At 46.7% G+C, this 9,498-nt stretch overlaps 1 pseudogene; it reads left to right on the top strand.

Annotated features, from left to right (window-relative positions):
- Positions 1 to 7,849: 7,849 nt before the first annotated feature.
- LOC147748978 (uncharacterized) lies at positions 7,850 to 8,567 on the top strand (annotated as a pseudogene).
- The last annotated feature ends 931 nt before the right edge of the window (positions 8,568 to 9,498 follow it).

A 9,498-nucleotide genomic window follows, 5' to 3' on the forward strand; every position in this document is an offset into this window, starting at 1 on the left:
GGCAGGGGGGACGGCGTCCACCCTGTGAAAAGAGTGGGGGGACGCCGTCCACCCGCGTGGACCCCCAACTAGAGCCCTGCTGCAAGGCCACCTTCAAGTACTCTAACCCCAAGCTTTGCTCCAAACCCCGCTATCCTGCACTATCTTACTGATGCTGCTGACATGCATTTATAAAGAATGAAGGTGGTCCAGTGGAGCCAACCCGACAGCACCAAGAAGCAATCTAGCCGCATCCATTGATAGAGGAGAGTTGGCATGGCCCTGCCTACGAATTCAGGTGAGTTAACCCCCAAGAGTACGGAAACTGTCTGGCAGGCACATTCTCCTGTACCTGGATTTGATGTTTGGCTGTAGCAACTTCCTTTTCAACATGCCTGGTACCTAACTACCACAGACTAGCATGTGATAAGCAAAGGCCCTCCCCAGCCTTTGGCCTGCTTGAGGGCCATCCCCAGCCTTTGGCCTACTTGCCAGGTGAAGTGTCCCGGAGTCAAACTCAGGGGTTCCCCTGAACCTCCTTGGTACTGCAGGACACCGAATACTGAGTTGATGACTAAAAGGCTACGTCTCTTTGGGTGCTCCTTTTCACTCTAGGCAGAACCAGCTACTTGATTTTGGAATTCGAGCCTATCCTGAAAACCTCATATGAAACAACGAGTTTCCTAGTTATTGGAACAGTTGCGCCCTTGTTACTTTCTCAAATTAGACCAAAAACATCCAGGTTTTATATCCCAGAGGATTCCTAACCGTATATCAGAAGACACAGCTATTCCTCTTTGGGAAGTCCAGCATTGTATTATTTCGGCCTCACCCAGTAGTTCTTACGCTGAGGCTGTTTAAAATTTGTAGTCGATAAAATGTGGTTGGTTGGCTAGCTAAAAACTCTGTAAAGCCACCTGAATCAGAGAAATGTATTCACCAAAATGGAAGATGATGCAGATATCTGTAACTGTTGTCAAAGTAACAAACTGTATCGATCCGTCATCCAGCCAGAAAAGGTCATTTAATTCCCACAGTGAAAACAGGAAAAACCTACTTTAAGATAAATGTACTGGTACACAAGCTCAACCAAGAAAAGAGAAAGGGATGTGCAGAAATAACCGCCTCAGAATACAATAGCCAATCTTTGTAGAAAAGGCATACAATTACTACTTAGGCGAGGCCCAGGTACAATATTTAGTCCCAACAAGGAAGTTAAAAGTTCACCAAAAACAACGGAAAAGCAAGCAGGTAGAATTTGATTAGGAGGTTTTAGCAGAAGGTTTAAGAGCAAGAGGCTGAAGATGAGGTACATTAAAGTTGGTGGTATGAAGAGCATAGCTACCAATAGTTCAGCAGTTGTAGTGGCACCAAGCCTGAGACTGAGAGCGTCCCACTTCACTGTAACACAAAATGATGAGGCCCACTGCAGATTGTGGTTTAGGGCCCCTGAGACCCATACAGCTTACAGATTTAGTAAGCCTTAGCTTGGAGAGGGGTCTCTTGAAGGTCGAGTGGCCACCTGCACCGCAGGGGCTGCAGTACTCACCTACAAGAGAACCTTGTTGTCTTGTGTTGAAGTGAGGTGGCATCTGCATGGCTTCTTACAATTTCCTTTCAGATTGTTTAATTTTCTTTTTTGGTCTCACCTGCGACAACACGTACTGTTGCATGCGAACACGCAGCGGTCGCGCGCAGCGGGCGCGCTCAGCGGGCGCGCCGCTCACACAACGAAGGTAAGCCAAAGGTCTGCCCGTCCGCGCCTTGGGTGCGCCTAGCGCTAGAAATGCTGCCCGTGACTCCATCTCTTCCAATGCAGTACCAATAAATTACTCACGAGAGAATCTTCTTTTACTTAGAACGGCCCAGTGCCCTGGTTTTGTACTGCCGATTATGACTAATGGCTTCCCTAGCCCTTGCCCCGCGTGTGGTTTTAGCTGTGCTCAAACCTTGGTGACTCCCACGCATGGCAACAATCACTCACAGGTAATTGCAGCGGCTCTTATTCTTGCCCAGCTAACACAATGGATCTCACTCCCTACCCACTCTGGAGGACACACTCTGGATGTGGTCTGTTCGAATTTTCCCGTATCAGTATCTGTCCCTGAAACTCTCACATGGTCGGATCATAAGCTGATTAGATTTTCCTGGACCTCTGGTAAAACCGCCCCTAGTGTTAAACCTTTTATGTGCACCCAGAAGATCAATGTGTGCACTCTGTCCGCTACCTTCTGTAACAATCGTCCTGCGCTTGGCACTGAGCTGACCACAGCTGTACAGACTTTTAATGCTTGGATCTGCGTGGGAGTGGAGTCTTCCTTCAAAGAGAATGCCAGACTGAAAATCCGTTCTACCCCTTCGAAACCTTGGTTCTCGTCGTGTTAGCGAGAGCTTAAGCTGGGTTGTAAAAGACTTGAAAGGCGTTGGCGTCGCTCCTATTGCCCTGTTGCTAAAGATGCCTAACGGGTAGCCCAGAGGGTGTATTACGCTAGTATCAAAACAGCTAAAAGCGAATACTTTGCAGATAGGATTGCTAAGGCTGATAATAATAGCAGGGACATTTTTTCTATGGTTAAAAGTTTTCTTTCCCCTTGCACCGAGCAACCAATTGTGCCCTCTTCTTCACTCTGGTGTGAGAGTCTGTCCTCATACTTTGATCAAAAGATAGCAGGGAACCAGGCTAGCCTATGGATTACCTGTCCCAATCAGAACTCCCTGACTCCTGTGCCCCCCACCCCTCCCTTTGCGGGGGCCTATACCTTTGAGAAGTTCTTTCCTCCTTCAGGTGATGATAAACTAGCAGTCCTGAAATCCCTGAAATCAGGCTCACCTATCGACCCTTGTCCAGTGCGGGTTCTTGGAGGTGTGGCGGAGGTGGTGAGTCAGGAGATCACTGAAATCATTGGCCTCTCTTTCAGATCAGCATCGGTTCCGGAGGACTGGAAGCAGGCCAAATTCTTGCCTCTGTTGAAGAAGGTGGGCCTTGACCCAACAGTACCAGCAAACTATCGGCCGATCTCTTTTTTGCCAGCAATGGCCACGGTTTGCGAAAAAAATGGCCTTCCGGCAGTTAAACGCATTTGTTGAAACATCTCATGCATTTCATCCTGCCCAGTCCGGATTCCGTGCAGCCCACAGCACGGAATCGGCTTTGGTGGAAATTTCAGAGGCTATTAGGGACTGTTTGGACAATGGCGGAAGAGCAGCTCTAATATTATTGGACCTCTCTGCCGCGTTCGATACGGTACCTCACCAGCTTCTTCTATCACGCTTGTCAGCCATTGGTGTACACGTGTTTGGCTCTTGAGTGGCTGACCTCCTTTCTTTCCTTTTGGTCTCAGCAGGTCTGGCTACCTCCTTTATCATCATCTGCCAAGCCTCTCTCAACTGGGGTGCCTCAGGTTTCAACTTTGAGTCTGTTGTTATTTAATATATACCTGACCCCCCTGATTATTTTAGCCGAAGAACTGGGTGCTAAAATAATAGCGTATGCAGACGACACACAGCTGCTGTTTACTTGGCCTGATGCGGACTTAGACACTGCCTCGGTTCAGACTTGTATTTCTTCTGTTTTTAATTGGTTGGCTTCCGCCCAGTTGAAATGTAACGAAGACAAGAATGAAATTCTTCTCTATGGGCAGTTTCCACCACACTTTGGAGATTCACTATGCCTGCTGGTTTTCCACCCCCCAGTTCTGTTAACATCCCAGCTAAAAACCTGGGGGTTGGTTTGGGGAGGACTTAAAATTTGAGGCCCACATTAAGAAACTGATGTGTGGCTGTTTCGGGACTCTTAAGGCTCTTCGAAAAAAAATTCCTCTACTTCCCAGAACAGCGAGAGAAACGGTAGCTAGAGCACTTATTCTATCACGCCTTGATTATGCCAATGCCCTATTTGGCTTATCTGATTAATCGTCTCCAGATAGTTCAAAATGCGACTTCCAGGCTCCTGTTTAACATCTCCATGCGAACCAGTGTCCGGCACCATCTGTGCAGCCTGCACTGGCTTCCAGTTGCACAACAAATTATCTTTAAGTTACTCATTTTCGCCCACAGAGCCGTTTATAATCAAGGCCCTCTTTATCTGAGGAAACACTTCTCCTTCTACCTTCCTAATCGGCCTTTGCGCTCCGCCACCCAATATCAGCTTGTGGTTCCATGCTTTCAGCGCTGCCGTTTAGGAGGCCAGTCCATTGGTGTTATAGCTGCCATTGCCTGGAACTCTTCCTCTGGCCCTCCGCTCTAACCCAAATTACATACTTTTCAAAAAAGCACTTAAGAGACTCATCTGTTTAAATTAGCATTCTAAGCTCAGCTCTTTTTCTATTACCTCTGGCCTTGAGTACTTCATTTCGCGCCAGGATTCTCTAGTAGTAATTGTGCGCGCTATAAAACCCCATATAACATATATATAACATAACATATTAATATATTACAAATGGCTTGCTATTCAGTCATTTATTATCATTAGTTGTTGCCTTCGAATTGACCAGCGTGTGATGGCTTCACAGTCTCTTCTGTCGTCTGGAGCATGGACCAAGTACTGATTGTTTGAGCTTAATTGCTGTTGTCCCACTGATTGTGCTGTGATTGAGCTACTACTTTTATTTTTAATTTTCATCTGTTTACCTTGTTGAACCTCCTGCCATTTTCCATTTGTAGCTATGTGCCACACGCTCTTCAAAGAAGCTATTTTCCCCTTAGAAATGGGTGTTTATTGTGACAACAGATACTATCTACCTTTATTGTGAAACAGATGTTATCTGCTTCCAAATGCATTATCACTAAGACATGGACACAGGTGCAATTGCTGTCTTTATATGATAGGATTTTTTGCAAAATGTCATATTTTTTCCCTTTTAACGCATGGGGAGAAGAACTGATTTGTTCAGAATCACAGGGGTGTTGTCCCGAGCCCAAACAAGCCCTGGCAAATCCAATAGGTCTCCCCTTTGAGCCTATTGACTCTGCCATTGCCTTTTGTTCATGCTGTACATAATTGGCATTCTGGACTTTGGCAATGATTTGTAGCAATGCTGCATAGCAGCATGGCAAAAAATAATAATTTAAAATACGATTATCATTTATCAAGCGCTAAGGCACTAAAAAGAAATGTGCATTAGCCCTGGCTGCATCATAGCTCTTTCTTAAATTAATTTTAGCCACACGGCAAAGCGTCCGCGCTGCTGCACAGCAGTGACTACAAAACATTGCTAAAGCCAATAGCTCTCATAGGTGAGACTTATTGGCTTTGTCAATGATGGTCAATCAGTCTTTCTTTATTCAGAGTGTTTAACAATTCATAAAACAGAGCAGGTAAATAAACATTAAAAAAATACAACAGCATAATCCCCATATATTTTATATAATCCCCATATATTTTATACAAACCATATAATATATATTAACAAAAATTAAACTACATAGTACAGACCCATGCACAAACTTGGTTTCCGGTGGGCGTCTAGCCCACAGGTAGCCATTTCTCTATCAAGCTCCTAACATCCAAGGAAGGGTTCTGCCATCTTGAGAGTGGACAAAATAGTGCATTCTGGTATTTCTAGATGCCACACATAGCTGGAATTCATCCCAGGGTCGGTGGGATTACAGCAGCCCATTGGCGAGTGACTGCATCATCTCCCCAGGGCACTTTCTGGGAATAAATGTGGCACCCCTGGCACCGTGAACCAGAACCCTAAATGCTTTACAATAGTTCCATTGTTTAAGCCTTGCTGCTGGAAGTCACAGCTACCCAGGGTTGAGCTAAAGGTTTTTCAGATGAGCCTTAGTGGACCCAAGACATTTTTTTGCAAGTGTAATACACAGTAAGGTCACACAACTATTAAGGGTGGGCAGCAAACTCTGCTCCCCAGCAGAGTTTGCAGAGTTTTGCCAACACCACTCTCCGCTGGGAGCACGGAGTTCAGCCAAAAACTCTGATTCCGCCGCTTGGTGGAGATTGCCCCCTCCACCTACCCCTTGATTAAATGAAAAAGAAAGAAGGACAAAAGAGGCAACTGTCTTTCGATCTGCTTTCAGATCCAGCAGACCTTTGAGTGCCATTTTGTAAAAGAATACCATTGGGTGAAAAAAGGGATATCTACGTGGTATTGCGTCCTCTCCCTAATCATATATATACATTTAGGGCCAGATGTAGGTAACCAAATACCGGTCGGTAATGGCCGAAAATACAAAATTTCGGCCGTTACCGACCGGTATTTGGTGTTTGAGATGTAGGGGCCACAAAATTGTACGAATCGGTAAATTTACCGAAGCGGTAAATTTACCGAATTGGAAAATTTACAGAGCCGGAAAATTTACCGAATCGGAAAATGTACTGAATCGGAAAATTTACTGAATCGGTTCGGTAAATAAGATATGGTAAAAATGACTTTTGAGATGTAGGTAACCTCTAAAATACAGAATTTACATGAAATTCGGTATTTAAGAGTCTGTATTTACCATGGATTCAAATCAGGTGGAAGCCAGGTGCAGGCTATAAAAAATGCCTAAAACACAACTGTTTGACCAGAATGGCGGCATTCTACGTGATTGCGAGGTGGCTACGGCTCCAGGCAGGAGGAGAGAGGGTCTGGAGAAGGGAGGAGCAGGTCTACAGGCAGAGAATCACCCTATTCCAACTGACTGAGCCAGAGATCATACAAAGGTACAGGCTACACCCTCAAACCATCCTGGAGCTGATCAGGGACCTCCACCCACTTTTGGAGCACCCATCCCCAAGGGTGCACGCCATCCCACCCCATGTGCAGGTGCTGTATAGCCTACACCTGCTTGCCTCTGGGAGTTACCAGAGTGTGGTTGCTGCGGTAGGTGGGGTGTCCCCGAGCTGCCTGTCACATTTTTTTTAGCAAAATTCCTAGAGGTCATGATGCAGAGATTGCATTATTACATCAGCTTCCCTGCAACGCACGCAGAACAGCTCAGGACCAAGACAGAGTTTTATCAAATGGCTCATTTCCCCAATGTCATTGGCTGTATTGATGACACCCACATACCAATATGTCCACCTGCGGCCACGGAGTACATTTATAGGAACAGGAAGTCTACCCACACCATAAATGTACAGGTAATCTGTGATGCAAAGTACATCATCACGGAATCAGTTGCCAAGTTTCCTGGAAGTACCCACGACTCATACATCTTTCATAACAGTGGAATATACACACTCCTGACAGCGGGGGAATTTGGCGAATGATAGCTGCTAGGTAAAACACTGTGTGACACTCCCTTGATACATATTGCAGATGTATGTGTATGTGTGGATGAGTAAAGTCTTTTTCTGTTACATATAGGGGATAGTGCATATGGGGTCCGGTCTTTCATCCTTACTCCCTACCTCAACCCTTCAACCCCCAGCCAGAGGAGATACAACAGGGCACACAAATCTACCAGGAACATTGTGGAGCGCATCTTTGGGCTGTGGAAAAGCAGGTTCCGCTGCCTCCACAAAAGTGGAGGGGCATGCCAGTATACACCAGTGACCTGCTGCAAGATGATTGCAACCTGTGCAATGTTGCACAACCTTGCCATGAAGAAGGGCACCGAGGTGGAATTATCTGATTATGATGACCATGATGACGAACAAGCACTGCCTGAACCCAACACTGCTGGAGTAGCAACACCAACAGATGGCAGACACAGACGGGAAGAGATCACACGCATCTACTTTTAAGTAAGTAAAGAGACACAGACAGGTGGAGTATGCACCCAACGTAGTTTAATTTTGTCACTAAGCAGGTTTCTAAAGCACAATTGTGCAACACGAATTATATACATTCAATGATGTTAGTCCTGGGTCACTTCCCAATTAACTGAACTACTCATTTGCATCCACGCCTACCACTGCCAGATGTTTGTGTCTGGCTGTCTTCACTCGGCGTTTGGGCTGTTGCCTCACCATGGCGCCTGCTGCTCCTCCGTGTCTCTACGACAAGGGGGCTTGCCATGCTGCTCCTACTTGTGCTCCCTTCACTCTCTGGCACATCCAGAGCAGCAGTTTGTGCTGTTTGTGCATTTATCAGCACCTCAACAGCACCGGTCATCCTAGCAATGCCCCTAGACACCTCAGTACTATTTTGCATGAGTCCCTCCTGCATGTTTATGCATCTCCTGCATAGCAGGGAAGTGGCTGTGGCCAGGCGGTTGATGGCTTTATTTTGTTGCTTCGCATGCTGCTTCTCCTTGCGCCTTGATGACATTTCCTGATCTAGTTTGGTGCACAGAAGCTGCACCAATTGTGACATATCACACATCCCTGCAGCCATCTCCTTGTTGACATCAACTAGTTCTCTGATGCCCTTCCCTATGGCTTCCATATTGTTGTTTAGTTTCCTCATTTGGCATTGGACAGACATGATGGCCTTTCCCTGCATCCTTTGGATTTTGACCATGCTCCCCTCCAGGCCACGGAACACACTGGGACCCTCCACACATGCAGCTACACTGCTTTCTCGGAGCCTGTGGCATCTGGCACCAGTACGGGACACCTCTGCACCTGATTGCAGTGTGGCAGAGTTACCTTCCCCAGGCAAGGTGTTTGTGTCTTCCCCCTCCATGTCACCTGCTGATGACTCCATTTCCAATAGTGGGGCAACAACATGCCTCCTGCTCTGTTGTGATGCAGGTGTTGTCACAGGCAGTGATGCAGGCATTTCTGGTGATGACAGTAACAGAGGGGATTGTGTACGTTCTGGGGACGCCTGCAACTCTGGAGCCATTACTGTGTCTTGGTAATGGTGGCTGTGTACTTGGTGCACCTGTGTCCTCAGATACATTCTGTGCACTTGGACCTGGCTCCTGACTCTCATCCCTCTCTGGTGCCCTGCCTTCAGTCTCCCGGGAACGCCTGCGAGATGTCTCACCTGTAGACATATGAGCGTACATTAGCTAAGCGCTACTGCCTCACAGCCACTACAATTAAATAATTTTCACTTGAACAATGTACATGTTGCCTGCGCTTCATTCTGTCTGGAAGCATTTCCCTAACTTGGTGGTTGCTGTGCTGTATGACATGGTCTATCATTTACTGACTACATGTCCCATAATGCATTGCTCCTGTATAGTGCTAGCTGTACTGGACTGGGGTTCACTTAGCCACATAGGGTAAAGGGATGGATGATGGTGTGAGGGGGATTCCTGTGCATGCGTCTTACCTTTTCTGCTGGCAGCTCTGGCTGAGCTGTCTACATCTCCCAGTCCGCAGACGCTTTCAGGTTCTATGGTTGAGCCCACCATCTCCTCCAGGTCAGTAAGGGGGGTGCTGGGTTCTTCCCTCCACCAGTTTTGCTTGCCTGCTTGTGGTGTTCAGCAATTTTTTTTTGTCGGGCTCCTGAGGTCGTACCACCTCTTTTTAAGGTCCTCCATGTCTCTAGCAGTCACTCCAACTGCATTCACTTTTTCTTGAATGTGCAGCCAAATTTTCCTTTTGACAGATTCAGCCACAGTGAGGGACTGCCTGCCAAGCAGTTTTTGGTGCTTCTTCACCACCTCCTCAACAAG

The sequence above is a fragment of the Lissotriton vulgaris genome, chromosome 1_1 (genome assembly GCF_964263255.1).
Source record: "Lissotriton vulgaris chromosome 1_1, aLisVul1.2, whole genome shotgun sequence".
NCBI classification, from domain to species: Eukaryota; Metazoa; Chordata; class Amphibia; order Caudata; family Salamandridae; genus Lissotriton; species Lissotriton vulgaris.